Here is a 16,387-nt window from a genome sequence, read left to right as displayed (position 1 = left end):
GTTATAGCTTTAAGATGATCTTGTATAATATAACCTGATTGAGCAATCTGAGTTAACATGATCTGCTATATGTAACCTTATAAATTATGACAATCTACTATTATCACATATCTGTTGCGTTATATAATATGATGGTTAATACATCAATACATCAATATCTTTATGAATATATTTGTATTTTATGAAACATTATTACATACTCCAGATGGTTAATACATCAGAAAGTTCATAACAACTAGGTGATAATAAACATACAATATAATCTTACCATAATCCAAGTCATTAATACATAATGTCCAACATATAGAAATTACTCAATACAAAATCCAACACATACAAACTCCAACACATACAGAGTCCAACACATAGAAATTACCCTAAACATAACTCCACAACTACTTTCTCATTGCCCACTTTACATCCTTCACAAAGTTCTTGCATTTCTTGGCCGCTTTTTTGAAGACAGAAGGAGTGAAGCGATTAGCACTCTGACGTGGCGGATCAATCCTCAGATTGTAACCTTTGACGTTGTCCTCTGGAGTGTCCGCCTGACCTGTATACAATTTTGAATAAACAAGTATATGCAGCACATTACATATTCATTACCAACATAGCTACCACAAACCAAGAAGGATAACCAAGTCAAAGATGCCATGTATGATTAAAAAATAAAAAACATTATCGTTTATGTAAATCAAAATAGTTAACACGATACCATCGTTACGAGATTCTTCATCCTCATCGAACTCTTCAATCTCATCATCCTCACCATCGCCCTCGTCATCCGGGTCGTCAACTAGATAAGCATCGGTTTCTTGTTAGAGTGTGTTGGTGTCTTCCTCAATGAGTCCCATGTTACAACGGTTAGGATTTTGACTATTGAGAACACCTCGTCCACCCTCACTCTTACTTGAGTCATCAACAGATACGAACCCCCCGGAAGCAACGGAAGAGGTATGGCCTGGAAATCTCGCATCCAATGAATACCTGCCTGGCATGAACTCAGGCTGATGGCCATGTTGTGATTGTGCGGCATCTGCAGCCATGAACCCAAGCAACTGGCTAAAAGAACCTCCTTCGCCTGTTTCAAACTGTGACATACCCCAATATTGTTGCTGCATTGGAAATGATGGCGTGAACTGTGTATGAGGTACAAACTGGTTCGAGGCCTGAGGTTGTTCTTGTGGAAGCGGATTTGGAGGAGATATATGCGGCTCCTGTTCTTCGTTGTCCTCATTCATATCCTGACTACCCTCATCGGTATCCTGATTACCCTCATCCATATCCTCATTACCCCCATCCTCTTCACCCACAAGATTTGACAAGGCTAAGCAGTTCCCAAATTTTGCTCGGTACCAGTTCATGTAAGTATCCAATGGATGTTGTGAAGGGATGGGAAGCTCAGAAAGAACGTAGTGATACCTGTTTGTCCAATGCATAACCCAAATTGAATGACTCGGTGCCGTGGCCCAGTTCAGATTCTTAGGACCAGTGAGGACCTCCTCATGCGCCTTATCCAGATTCTGCTCCTGACTAGGTACTCCCTGAACGAGACCGAACTGTCACCTTACCCTATCGGTGGCATGCCACTCGATACATTCAAAGGAAACCAATGGAACTGTAGCGCTTTGATGAATGGATTTTTTATGGTATAGAATTTCACAAATGAAATCTCGTTGAAGTATAGTCTCTAAACCAACAATAATCCTTTCATGCAAAATTTGTTTGTCACAAGTACAAACCCCTAAAATCTATAAACCGAAGTATTTAAATCTCGGGTCATCTCTCAAAGGACTTGCAGGGTAGTGTTCTTGTTATTGGTTATGGACTTGTTTATTTTGGGGTTTTGGATGAGGAATGTGAATAGTAAATGGTAGGAAAACTTTATTCACAAAATGGTCTTGGCAAGGTTTGATTGTCAAGGGTCTTCATCATTATCACTAGCCACAAGTATGGTAGTTGCAAGGATTAATCCCACTTAGTCATCCTTAAATCGATTAACAAAGGAAAGTCAAGTGAGTTATATCAATCCTAGTCCATAAGTCCTAGCTTTCCACTAATTGGATTAATGAAGGCTAGAGTTAATGGCTATCAACTATCAATCAATTGGACACTAGTGACTCAAGAAATCCTAAGTTACCTTCTCAAGCCAAGAACATAAAATTCTAGTCTAACATTCTTCCAAGCATTTAATCAAACACTTGGAAGGCACAAAAGAAAAGTACAGTCAATCACAACAAGAATGAATTCTAACTATAATTGAATGTAAAGAATTAACAACAACAATCAAGGAAATCACAATTATCATGAATTACCTCAACTTGCATTATTGAAAGAAAATAAAGAGAACAAGAGTATCTCAATTACAAAACCTAGAAACAAAATAAGAGAAATTACAACAAGAGAATAGGGATAGAGAGAAGAACCAAAGTGTAGCAATCATCAATTGAAGGTAGAAGTAGAAGGAGACTTGAATTAAACCTAGAACTATGAGATCCTAATCTAACCCTAATTCCTAATCCTAATTCTAGAGAGAAGGGAGAGCTTCTCTCTCTAACTTACTTCTAAAACTAAACTATGACTAATGAGTAAAGTATATTGATCCCTCTTCAATCCTTGGCTTAAATAGTATCAGAAATGAGTTGGATTGGGCCCACAAGGCTTCTAAAATCGCTGGCCACGTGTTGCATTAAGTGAGTCATGTGCCACCAACGGTGCGTCCGCGTACTGTGTGCATGCGCGCCCCTATGAGCGATGCAACTATGGCAAATCTTATATCGTTTCGAAGCCCCGGATGTTAGCTTTCCAATCCAACTGAAATCGCATCATTTGGACCTCTGTAGCTCAAGTTATGGTCAATTAAGTGCGAAGAGGTCAGGCTTGACAGCTTTTTGGTTCCATCATTTCTTCATGAGTTCTCAAACTTTACATGCTTTTTCTTCATTCTCTTAATCCAATCTTTGCCTCCTAAATCTGAAATCACTTAACAAACATATCAAGGCATCTAATAGAATCAAGGTGAATTAAATTTAGCTATTTTAAGTCCTAAAAAGCATGTTTTCACTCTTAAGCACAATTAAGGGAGAAGTTATAAAACTATGCTATTTCATTGAATAAATGTGGGTAAAAGTTGATAAAATCCCCAAAAATCAATACAAGATAAACCCTACAAATGGGGTTTGTCAACCTCCCCACACTTAATCCAAGCATGTCCTCATGCTTAAGCCAAAAGAGAAACAAAGGGTATCAACATTTATTCCATGTAAATGAACTATATGCAACCTAAACTATATGCAACTAAATGCAAAATGGTTTTACCTACTTGGTTAAAAATAAATCAATCCTCCAAGTCATACGTGCACAAGTAGGGCCAAGATCATATAACGATTCATGAATCCTACCAATTCGAATATCAAAATGAAGTGCAAGTAGACTTGCGAGAAGAACGCTCATGAAAGCCGGGAATCAAGGAATTGAGCATCGAACCCTCACCGGAAGTGTTTGCACTCTAGTCGCTCGGTGTTTGGGGTTGATTCTCTCAATTCTCCCCTAATCATGCTTTCCAAGATTTGTTTTTCTTCTAACAATCAACAATTATTCAATGCATGCATACATGTATCATGAGGTCTTTTCTTTAGGTTGTAATGGGGCTAGGGTCAAGGTAGGATCATATATGGCTAGTGGACTTAAGGATTTGAATCTTTGATTAACTTAAACTTTCCCACCTAACCTATATAATGACCTATACAATTAAGTACTAATCTAACTACCCATTCCTCACTTTTTCACATACTCATGCATTTTCTTTTCATTTCACAACACTTATGCATTGATTCTTATTGAGCTTCATTTTGGGGCATTTTGTCCCCTTTATTGCTCTTCTTTTTTTTCTTTCTTTTTCTACATACATTTTTTTCTTTTCTTTTCTTTTTTTATTTTTCACTTTTATTTCTTTTTCTTTTCATTTTTTTTCTTTTTTCTTTCAAACTATACACAAGAACATCAATGCATAAGGTCTATACATTTAATCAATACATGAGTATGTACCAATTCCCCAATATAAAAATACAAAATACAAACACCCTTTTATCCCAACCAATGTCCCAAAGTTTTTCCACTCTTGGATGACACTCACACTCACTAGCCTAAGCCAATCAAAGATCCAAATAAAGGACATTCATTGTTTTCCGCTTTAAGGCTTGTAATGTGCTAAAGTAAGAACAAGTGGGTTAAGCGTAGGCTCAAAATTGGCTAACAAAGGAGAGTAAAAGGTAGGACTATTTGGATAAGTGAGCTAATGAAATGATGGCCTCAATCATATAAATACATGAACACAAGGAATAATGGGACATATAGATTCAAACAGATCAAAGATTACAATCATAGAAAGAGAACGATTACACGCAAGAAGGAAAATAAGTGGTTATAAGATGTAACCACACCATTAGGCTCAAATCTCACAAGCTTGTGTTCTTAGCTCAAAACCATGTTCCAAAATAAATTCTTTCAAGCAAGTTCAACAAAAATTTTCAAATTGGTAGGGTGCCCTAAAAACATAGTTTTTTTCTTTTTTTGGAAAAGAAATCATCACCATAACCAAGTAGTCCTAATATGAAAGAAGTGGTAAGAATATGTACAAATTCTAACTAACATGCAACCTATCATGCAATGCAATAGCTACTCTAACAAAGAAAAATAAAAAAAATTGGTGTTGAAAAGGAAATTGTTACCCATGGAGATCGGTCGAATGACCTCCCCACACTTGAAGATTGCACCGTCCTCGGTGCATGTAAAGAAGAGCAAGGTGGATGGGTTGCTACAATTGATGAGCTTCTTCGAAAGGTTGTGCGGATGACTTGTTCGTTGCCCCATTTAAAAGCTTTTTCGTTTCCTCCTTTCTTGGTGGCCAGCCTAAAAGGAGAGAAAAAGAAAGAAAATTAACCCTACAACAAAGATATCAAAGTAAATAGAACATAGGCGGGGGCTAATGCCAAATAAGAGTATGATTCTCTACTACATGGTAGCTACAACATGTGAGTGAGAAATCAATATAAGCAAAAGGCATATCAACTGATACTTGATGCAAGAGTAAAGTTAAGACATGGAGAGTATATTGAGCATCAAGATCAAATAAGAATTGACACAAACAAGATTAGTGATACGCATGAAAGCATTTGATTCTTATCCTAACTCAATGATGAAGCGGTACAAGAAAAAAAAACAAAGGGTAATGAATTAGGAAGGGCTAAAGCACTAATCTTGTGTGTTGACAAACATTACAATTAATGTAACAAGTCATGAAACACCAAAACAAATGCAAGAATTTCTCAACAATTTAGTGAGAGAATTCAACACCATTATTAAAATGAGAAATTTAGAAAATAAAATGAGAACAAATAGAATTAAAATTCAAAGAATAAAAGTATGCAAATGTAATAGACAAAAGGAAATGGAAGAAGAGAAAAAAAAAATTTTTTTTATATATTTTTAATTTTTTTAGTATTTTATTTATTTATTTATTATTATATTTTTTTTATTATTAAAAAAAATTTTTTTTCTTTTTTTTTTTATATATATTAAAAGAGAAAAGGAAAAAAAATCTGTCAAGAGAGGAAGAAGAAAAAAATGAGAAAGAAAAAAAAAAAGAAGAGAAGAGGAAAGAAGGAGAAAGGAGGAAGGAGAAAAGCAGGGTGCAAATCCGCGCGCACGCACAGCGCGCTCACGCGTGGATGCAGCAGGAACGATCCGCGCGCGCGCGCACAGCGCGCTTACGCGTGGATGAGCTTGTGCTCCCAGCACAATGCTGGCACAACGCGCGCACAACTCTCTGGTTTTTGTACCAGAAGTTGCGGAAGTGCAATGTGCGCGTGCGCGCACAGCGTGCTAGCGCGCCGATGGCCGTTTTTTTTTTTTTTTTTTTTGCCCAAAAAGCAGAAAAAATGCTCAAGAGCTCTCTATAATGTCCAAAACTCTTCTTTATTCAATCAAATATCAAACAATTCACAAAAATGCAATTTGATTTTAGGATTTATTCATCTACTACTAATGAATACAACATACTAACAACCAATCTTTCCAAACAAATCAATATGAAATGAAAATCTACCTACAATGGCAACTCAAATCACTTATTATACAAAACCAAAAGAGAATGGAAAGAGGTTACCATGGTGGGGTGTCTCCCACCTAGCACTTTTAGTTTAAGTCCTTAAGTTGGACATTTTGAGGGGCTCATTGTCATGGTGGCTTATGTTTGTACTCATCCTTGAATCTCCAAGGATCTTTGCCTCTCAATCGGTTGACAGAATATCCAACCGTCTTCACCAAGCTTGGGCAAAGTTCAACCCAGATATGAGTCCCCATAGTTGGTCTTCATTCAACGAGCCGGGGTCCCATATCTTATCTTCGCACCCGTCTTCAATTTGATCTTCATACTTTTTCTTTCCGGGTGGTTGACATATAGAATTCTCTTTAGCACACCTAGCCTTCCGTCGAGACCCATGCAAAGTGGTATTCTTCCAATCATCGTTCCTATACCTTGAAGCTTTGACCTTAATGAGCCTAATTCCCAACTCGCAACCACTACACAACTCATTCTTGCTTTTAATTCCACAAAGAGCTCTAAGTTGTCTATCTGTTTCAATCAAACCATATTCAAGCGAGAAAGTAAAGCTTATGGATAAGAATTTTACCCACTTGAATGTTGTGTTGGATGGTGACTCGGGAAGGGAGACCTCCCCACACTTAGACAATGCAAGGTCTACTTCCTTGTGCTCTTCTTTGTGTATTTCCACCTCTTTGCGAGCTTCCTTGATTTCAACCTTTCCCCTTTTATCACATAGCTTGGTGTTGTCTTCAAGAACTTTGATTTCTTGCCTAATGGGAGGTGGTTCAATTTTGGATAGAAATTCATTGATGAATAAATCCATTTCTTGGTCAACCTCTTCATATTCTTCAATTTCAATATACACCATGCCAACGTTTTCCTCTTGGTAGCTCTCTTTCTCATTGCTCACCAAGGGTATGGGAGGTTGTGCACACTCTTTTATACTTTCAACTCTATGTCCAATGGGAGAGGATTCCATTGTAGAGAGAAATTCATCCATGATTGAATCCATCTCTTGATAAGCCTCTTCCAAGTCTCCAACGATGATATGCCTTGGAGGTTGCGCACCCTCCTCAACATCAATATCAAGCTCTTTGGAAGAGTGCTCCATGATGCTACATTCCCTTGGACTTTCAACATCTCCTAAATCTTCAACCACCTCTTCCTTTTCTTCAATGATCATAGGCTCCTCCAATTGTTCCAACACAAAATTTGACTCCTCCTTCTCCACCGAATTTTCCAATTTCTCCTTCATGCTTTGCTCTTCTTTTGACTTTTCACATGTGGTCACGGAAGTACCTTGAGTATTCAAGCATTGGTGGGCTAAAGTGTGCACCACCTTGGTCAAATTGGTCACAAACTCAAGTGTATCCCGCTTCATGGCTTCTTGTCCTTGGAGTAACAAAGTGAGAGGATCGTCTATTGGGGCTTGGGGTGAATAGGAAGGTTCATTATTTTGGAGGGAGGGTTCATGGTAGGAAGGTGGTTCTTCTTGGTAAGGGTATGGAGATGGTGAGGGTTGAGGTGGTTCATGGTAGTAATCTTGATAGAGTTGTGGTGGTTCTAAAGGTTCTTGCTCATAATGATCACAAGGATGTGGTATGGGTGATTGGTTATATGATGGATAAGGGTCACATAAAGGTACTTGGTAGAAAGGGGCTTGTGAGTATGGTTGAGCATCATGTTGAGGATAAGATTCATAGGCATATGGTGGTGGTTGATTGTCATAAAAGGAGTCACCATAGCCATTGAATTGACATGCATTAGGATGAGAATTATACCTATAAGTGTCCGGAGGTTGATGCCAATAGGAGTGATCAATTCCTTGAGGCTCCTCCCATCGTGGAGTGTTCCATCCTTGGTACATGTTAGCATTAAAGTTCACATTCCCTACAACACAATTAGAGCCAAACTCATAGCCAAAGTGAGAATTCATTATGGAAAAACAAAATAAAACTAACAAAATCTAGTAAACAAGCAAAAGACAAACTATTTACACTATTCACATATGTACAATAACCAATAACATAACACCATTGCAAGTCCCCGGCAACTGCGCCATTTTGATGAATGGATTTTTGATGGTATAGAATTTCACAAATGAAATCTCGTTGAAGTATAGTCTCTAAACCAACAATAATCCTTTCATGCAAAATTTGTTTGTCACAAGTACAAACCCCTAAAATCTATAAACCAAAGTATTTAAACCTCGGGTCGTCTCTCAAAGGACTTGCAGGGCAGTGTTCTTTTTATTGGTTATGGACTTGTTTATTTTGGGGTTTTGGATGAGGAATGTGAATAGTAAATGGTAGGAAAACTTTATTCACAAAATGGTCTTGGCAAGGTTTGATTGTCAAGGGTCTTCATCATTATCACTAGCCACAAGTATGGTAGTTGCAAGGATTAATCCCACTTAGTCATCCTTAAATCGATTAACAAAGGAAAGTCAAGTGAGTTATATCAATCCTAGTCCATAAGTCCTAGCTTTCCACTAATTGGATTAATGAAGGCTAGAGTTAATGGCTATCAACTATCAATCAATTGGACACTAGTGACTCAAGAAATCCTAAGTTACCTTCTCAAGCCAAGAACATAAAATTCTAGTCTAACATTCTTCCAAGCATTTAATCAAACACTTGGAAGGCACAAAAGAAAAGTATAGTCAATCACAACAAGAATGAATTCTAACTATAATTGAATGTAAAGAATTAACAACAACAATCAAGGAAATCACAATTATCATGAATTACCTCAACTTGCATTATTGAAAGAAAATAAAGAGAACAAGAGTATCTCAATTACAAAACCTAGAAACAAAATAAGAGAAATTACAACAAGAGAATAGGGATAGAGAGAAGAACCAAAGTGTAGCAATCATCAATTGAAGGTAGAAGTAGAAGGAGACTTGAATTAAACCTAGAACTATGAGATCCTAATCTAACCCTAATTCCTAATCCTAATTCTAGAGAGAAGGGAGAGCTTCTCTCTCTAACTTACTTCTAAAACTAAACTATGACTAATGAGTAAAGTATATTGATCCCTCTTCAATCCTTGGCTTAAATAGTATCAGAAATGAGTTGGATTGGGCCCACAAGGCTTCTAAAATCGCTGGCCACGTGTTGCATTAAGTGAGTCATGTGCCACCAACGGTGCGTCCGCGTACTGTGTGCATGCGCGCCCCTATGAGCGATGCAACTATGGCAAATCTTATATCGTTTCGAAGCCCCGGATGTTAGCTTTCCAACCCAACTGAAACCGCATCATTTGGACCTCTGTAGCTCAAGTTATGGTCAATTAAGTGCGAAGAGGTCAGACTTGACAGCTTTTTGGTTCCATCATTTCTTCATGAGTTCTCAAACTTTACATGCTTTTTCTTCATTCTCTTAATCCAATCTTTGCCTCCTAAATCTGAAATCACTTAACAAACATATCAAGGCATCTAATAGAATCAAGGTGAATTAAATTTAGCTATTTTAAGTCCTAAAAAGCATGTTTTCACTCTTAAGCACAATTAAGGGAGAAGTTATAAAACCATGCTATTTCATTGAATAAATGTGGGTAAAAGTTGATAAAATCCCCAAAAATCAATACAAGATAAACCCTACAAATGGGGTTTGTCACGCTTCATACAACCGATTGCATGTAGATTTCTGGAGGAATTATGTTCGGATCCACACGATCCACAGCATAAGCAACCCAGACAAACTGAAAAAATATAGGAAACTCATGATTACAACCCACAATTCAACCAACAATAAGAATGCATCATATTTTTCTTAAAGACCCTAAACCCGAAATTAATACTTATTTAAATAAAACGCACCTGGCCTTCTTGAAGTTCATCAAAGGCTTTCCTAAAGTCAGCTAGCTTCAGATATCTATATCGTCGGTCACCACGCTCCCAGTTACGCCACCTAATATGATGTTTCCAATTAGCTCAAATGATTCTTAAATATCAAGAAACGGGTACATTTTAACATAATATTACCTATTTGCTAGTGGAAAGCTGCGGGGTTCTCTAGGAAGCGGTGATAGATAAGGCAGTCGGATCCAAGCCCAACCGAGCAGAAGTGTTAGTGGACCATCTATTTCCTTACAGTTATAGCGAGAAGCCCTGCATAATGCCCTATGAAGGTGTGCTAGGCATGCCGAACCCCAGCTATACTGTCCAATGTTGACAAAATCACGAAGCAAGGGTAGAAACTTCCAGTGCACGCCTGCCCCAGACTTATCCCCAAACAATATCGTCCCAATCAGCAACATAATGTGGCACCTCACATACCTTTATATACCGACTTCATCGTTCAATTCTAAGTTCTCTTTTAGATTCCGAAGCCAGGTCAGTTTTAGGCAGCTAGATCTACAGTGCTCCTTACGCGGTGCAACGCCAAATTGAAGCAAACACTCCGCCTCCATAGCTTCAAAACTACTCATAGTCATCCCTGTAACTGGAAGACCATCTGTGGGAAGGCCAATAATTAAAGCCACATCTTCAAGAGTCACGGAACATTCACCAATAGGAAGGTGAAACGTATGTGTGTCGGGGTGCCAACGTTCGATTAGAGCATTTACCAATGCTTTTTGACACTGCACTATCCCAATCTGAGATACATGATAGAAACCGGTAATTCGTAAATGCTCCTCCACCCTAACGTCGTACCGATCCGGAGGAATTGGGTGGTTACATGTCAACATTCTTGATTTCTACAAAAAAAATATAACAAATTACTAGTCAGATAAAAAACAAATACTACCTTACTATCATCAATAATTTTACTGAATCCTTATACAAGTAATTATTCTAACTTCTAAAATTATTTAATTAATACTTAAAATTAATCATAACTGCAAATAAAAATCATTACTAATACGAATATTTCTAATCAAAATTCTCAACCATATTACAACATCATCTACAATAATATCTAATATTAATGACTCATTTGTTAAACATTTTTTTATCAACAATAAAAAAATATCCCTAATCAATATATGCCATCATTCATTATTCATACAACGGTAACAATAACTAACTTGCTAATAATTATTACTACAATTAAAATAATTAAAATATTCTCATAACAAAAAAGCTAACATGCCTTAACTACAATAATCCTACTAATCATTCAACAATAACACTACCTCACAATAACAATAACATTAACATCAACTTCATCATTAACAGTTATAGTTAATTTTTTAGAAAAACATTTAAAATGATTAACGTTCCTCACACATAATTATACTAAAAATTAATTAAAAATTTAAACAAAAATTACATTCTCTACTTATACCACTCTGTTTACTACTATTTTCTTTTTCTATTACAGGTTCTAACTAACAACAATAATAATAAAGAATTTCTTATAATAACAATTATAATTACAAATGTGTAAAAAAAATTTTGAAAAATTTAACAAATATTGAAAAATTACTAACAATCATTCTATTTATTCTCCTTAATTGCATTGGACACAGCAGCCATAATAATTAAATTGTTAGTATTAATTTCCTTATAATAATATTTATAATTAAAAATCCGTCAAAATTTTTTTGAAAAATCTAACAAATATTACCACATTTGTAAACCTAACAACAATAATAATAAAAAATTGCCTAACCGTGATATATATAAATAATTAATAATATGTAAATAAATTTTAAACAAATCTAGCAAATAATTAAAAATTATTCATAATAATTTTATTTATATTTCACAACTACTTAGACTCTAACAACAATCATAATAATTATATTTTAAATTTTAATAATTATTCACATAAAAAAATTAATAAAACTTAAAAAAATTTTAAAAATACTTACATAATCAGGATCATTGAGATATTGAATAATGTGGAGCTCAGATCGATCAACATCCTTAACTTTATATTTTTTTGGCATTGTTCTTCTCCTTCACCATGCAAAACCAGTAGAGAGAAATGAAGAAGAAGCTGAGCTTGAGAGTGAAATGTGAGAGAGTGGTGTATTCGGATGGTGAGAGGGGGTGGGGTTTCTTCTTTTTACAATGCACCGTATATGCAACAGTTGGGGAAGCGACGCGTGTCTCCTTCTTCAGGCACTCGTACCGTGCGATTGCCCAAGGAAAAATCAGATGGTCCGTCTGCTTTAACGAACTCGGAGGGTCCGAGTTGCAGAGTGCCATGATCCAAATGCATGGAACTCGGACCGTGCGTATTGTGTTTGGAACTCGGAGGGTCCGAGTTCCTTCACCCCTGACACCACATTTTTGTTAAGCACTCCCCACTCCCATATCATATTCATACACCATCTTTGGAGGCATATGTAAATTAAAAAGCGCATTATTCTTATTATATATACTAACTTCATTGAAAAATTAATGTTAAAATTCAGTAACCTTCTGTTTTATTCCTGCATTATTTTTGATACAGGTGAACTTTACATTTTTTAGTAGATATGCTACTTATTATTATTTATCATAATTTGGATATATTTTTATTTGCATATATTGATAGAGTTATATGGGTTATGTCACCTCATATTTAAATTCAATTATTTTGTTATTAATTTTTAGGTGAAGAATCAACATTTTTAAAATGAATACATTAAAATAAGAATTTAATCATTTATTAATTAAAATAATAATATTTACATATATGATAAAAATTATAAATTTAGTAGTGATTAATATATTATTTTACTAATTTGTTGATTTTAAATAAATTTTTTTGTCATTAAAATTTGAGTTAAGTATTAAAATGGTCTATAAAAGTTAAGTTATATATCCAAATTTGTTCTCAAAGTCGTACTTCGAGACTCATAATAGTCTTTAAGACATTTTTTGTCCAAAAAATTGAACTGGACTGATTCCTGCCACGCTAGCTCTGTAACAATCAGCTGATGTGGCGAAGAAAATTTTATTTTTGCAAGTTTAGTTCTTTTTTCCTTTTAAAACCCTAATTTTCAAATTATATTCATTATCAGTAACAAGAAACACTTCCTTCTTCTTCGTCATCCTGTTTTCAACTATCTTCTTTGTCATAGTCTTCACTCGCATACTTCCTTTCCCATGTGTTGGTCTGTCTGTAATTTACCATTGCCCTTGAATTCAAAAGATAATCTATTTGATGGGTCACTTAGAGTGCATTTGGTTTGCGTTTTTATTTTTTGTTTTTATTTTCAGTGTTTTCTGTTTTTTGAATTTTGTGAAGGAAAAAATGAAAACAATAAAATTCTATTTTCTGTTTTTACCTCCTGTTTTTACATTTTTATTCACAAAATCTAAAAAACAGAAAACACTGAAAATAAAAACAAAAAATAAAAACACAAACTAAATGCACTCTAAGTGACCCATCAAGTAGATTATCTTTTGAATTCAAGGGCAATGGTAAATTACAAACAAACCAACACTATGGGAAAGGAAGTATGCGAGTGAAGACTGTGACAAAGAAGATGGCTGAAAATCAAACGCACCCTTAAATTTCTCATATTTTTCGTTTATCTTATAAGTCCGTTTGTTCAACATGCATTCCTTTCTGAGTCTAGCTAGGGAGACAATGGACTATTTGTACAATGTGTACAATGGACTATTGAGTTACAAAATGAACATCCCTCATACTATCTAGAATAACCATCCGAGTACTAGGGATAATAAACATCTTCCCAAAAGTTTAAACTGCTCTAATACCATGTCATGATACCACTCATCCCAAAAGCTTCAGCTGATAGGAAAAGGTAACACTAATGATTATATCTCTAATACTTCATAAATCTCCATTGTACACATTGTACAAATATTTTATTGGTTCCTCGTACTTTTCCTTCCTAAAATATTCTATAAAAAGTCAACTTACTGAATTATCCATTCTTCTTTAATAGCAAAAGTACATGAATATCACTTGACAGCCTAAAGAGCCATACTTTTAAGAAATTGTTAATTTATTATAAAACATAAAAAGAAAAACTAGTCACATTAATGATAATATTACTTTGCATAGTTTCATTTTTAGAACAAAGAGTTGAGTATAAATATAATTTTTTAAGCAAATCTAAATTATTCAGTTCCATCAAAAGATTTACACAATTGCTAGAATACTTTATTGGTACCAAATAAGGGAGTTGTTTTCTAAAGTTTTGTCTCAACACGTACTGGTAATATAATTGTTAGAAATAATACTTTTAAACTCATGAACAAAAAGCAACTTGTTAAGAATTTTCTGAGTCACTTGAATCAGCACAAGCATTCAGAGTCAATTCTTTTCCAACATCATCAGCAATCCTTTATCCACTATATGCAATAACAGATATCAGCTAATCGAAGTTGAAGTTATAAAAAATAAAACTTGCATTTGACCTATATCTCTCAAACACAATTTTTCCTTTCTTGTATCTTTGATTTTTATCATGTGCAATCACATGAAAAAATTCAAACTAGTTACTAATCAACATTAAATTGATATCATTTTCTAGCCGTAAGAGGACACTGTCTAAAAAGTGTCCCACATTTAGCGCCTTTGGGGTCAGCGAGAATGTGCCAAGTCTCGACGAGACACGTGAAAAATTTTTCTAAGAGAGGAAAGGTGTTGGTGTTGGTGTTAGTGTCTAAGAAGAGTGTGAACTTCTTAAATTGCTATTGAAGGATGGAGAGGTCGTTGGCGAAGTTGGAGGAGTTGAGCTGGAGGAGGGAGTACCAATCGTGGTTGTGAGCGTCGGAGTGGACATTGGAGATGGCGATGATTTGATGGACAATAGTATGGTGGGAGCCTAGGAAGGTTATAGACGAAAAACGAAGTTGCAGACAGTGGATCGGAGAAGCAGCAGTGGGAGGGTATGGCGATACATGCAACCAAGAGAATATAGGAAAATATAAAAGAAGGTCTGCAGATAGTGAAGATAATTTAGGGATTAATATTTTAAAAGGGAAAAAAGAAACCAAATTATAAAAATAAAGTTTCTTTCGTTACATTAGCTAGCTATTACAGTATCAATGTGGTAGGACTAAGTTCAACTCAACTTTCCAATGGCAGGCAATTGATATAAAGTGTTTTAGAAATGACTATGAGTCTTGAAATGTAATTTTAAGAATAAATTTAAATAATTATTAATTTTAAAGACCACTTTAATATTTGAGTGCGACTTCAAGAACTACTATAAAATTTAATTCTTAAAAATTAAAGTCTAATTTAATTATTTATAAAAATATTATCATAAAAGTTTATAAAACCAAAAATCACGAATAGCTAATTTTACTAGAAGCATACATTTATTTAACTAGGAGTTAACATAAAGTCTAACTTTAGTATTTTTGTTATATAAAAAAGAGTACACATTTCTTAATAGAAAGTCAGGTTGGGAGTAAATATTAATATGTTATTGGATTTTATTTTAATTTTTTTTCATAAAAAAGAGAGATTAAGGAGACAAAAAGATAGGCTAATGAGTTATGACTCAAATAGTATAGTCTTTTTATACTCACTTAAAAGATTGCGGGTTCGAATTTTTCTATCTTCGGTAAAAAAAAAAAAGAGACAAAAAGATAGGACTCTCAGTATGTGCCAAATTCGTTGGACTAGCTCGTTTATTCATTTAAATGGGCGAAATTTTGTTTTTAAAATTAAGCCCGTTTAAATTTCGGGCTAAACGGGTTGAGCCCGATTAACCCGAAAAAATAACGGGTTAAACGGACTAGCCTGCAGGCTAAATGGGTGGTTCGTTTATTTTTGTTTTTTACTTTTTTTTAAAAAAAAAAGTAGCACTTTAAGCCGATATTTCTCCTAATCCAACCCATCAACTAAAAAAAATTTGTTTATTTAAGATTTTGACCTAAAAGTGATATTTTTTGTTAAAATAATTTTCAAAAAATAAAAATAAAAGGGTAAACGAGCCCTCCGTTTAACTCATTAGACTGACCATAAACGGTTCGGACTGAAAATTATTTCCCGCGAATGAAGCAGGCTTAAACGGGTCAAGTCTAAATGGGCTAGGCTGGCCAATTTGACAGCCCTGCAAAAGGATTAATCTATCGTCGACACGTAAAATCGGATTTGTTGATAAATATAGAACATCTGCTGCATACAAATGTTGTCAGTGATGGACATTATTTGAAATTGTATCATCCCACCAAATACTTGTACAGAATTTTTGTATAAAATAGTGCTCACCCTGTTTGAAATGACTTTGTATGTTTTCACAAAAATCATTTTACAACTCTACAAAACGTATGGTGCATGGAATAGCAAAAAAAAAAACGAACATTCACAAGCAAAAATTACTCCTTTCTATGTGTTTGGTATAATCTCACCG

The sequence above is a fragment of the Arachis hypogaea genome, chromosome 13 (genome assembly GCF_003086295.3).
Source record: "Arachis hypogaea cultivar Tifrunner chromosome 13, arahy.Tifrunner.gnm2.J5K5, whole genome shotgun sequence".
Lineage (NCBI taxonomy): Eukaryota > Viridiplantae > Streptophyta > Magnoliopsida > Fabales > Fabaceae > Arachis > Arachis hypogaea.
Note: the sequence above shows the minus strand (reverse complement) of the source record.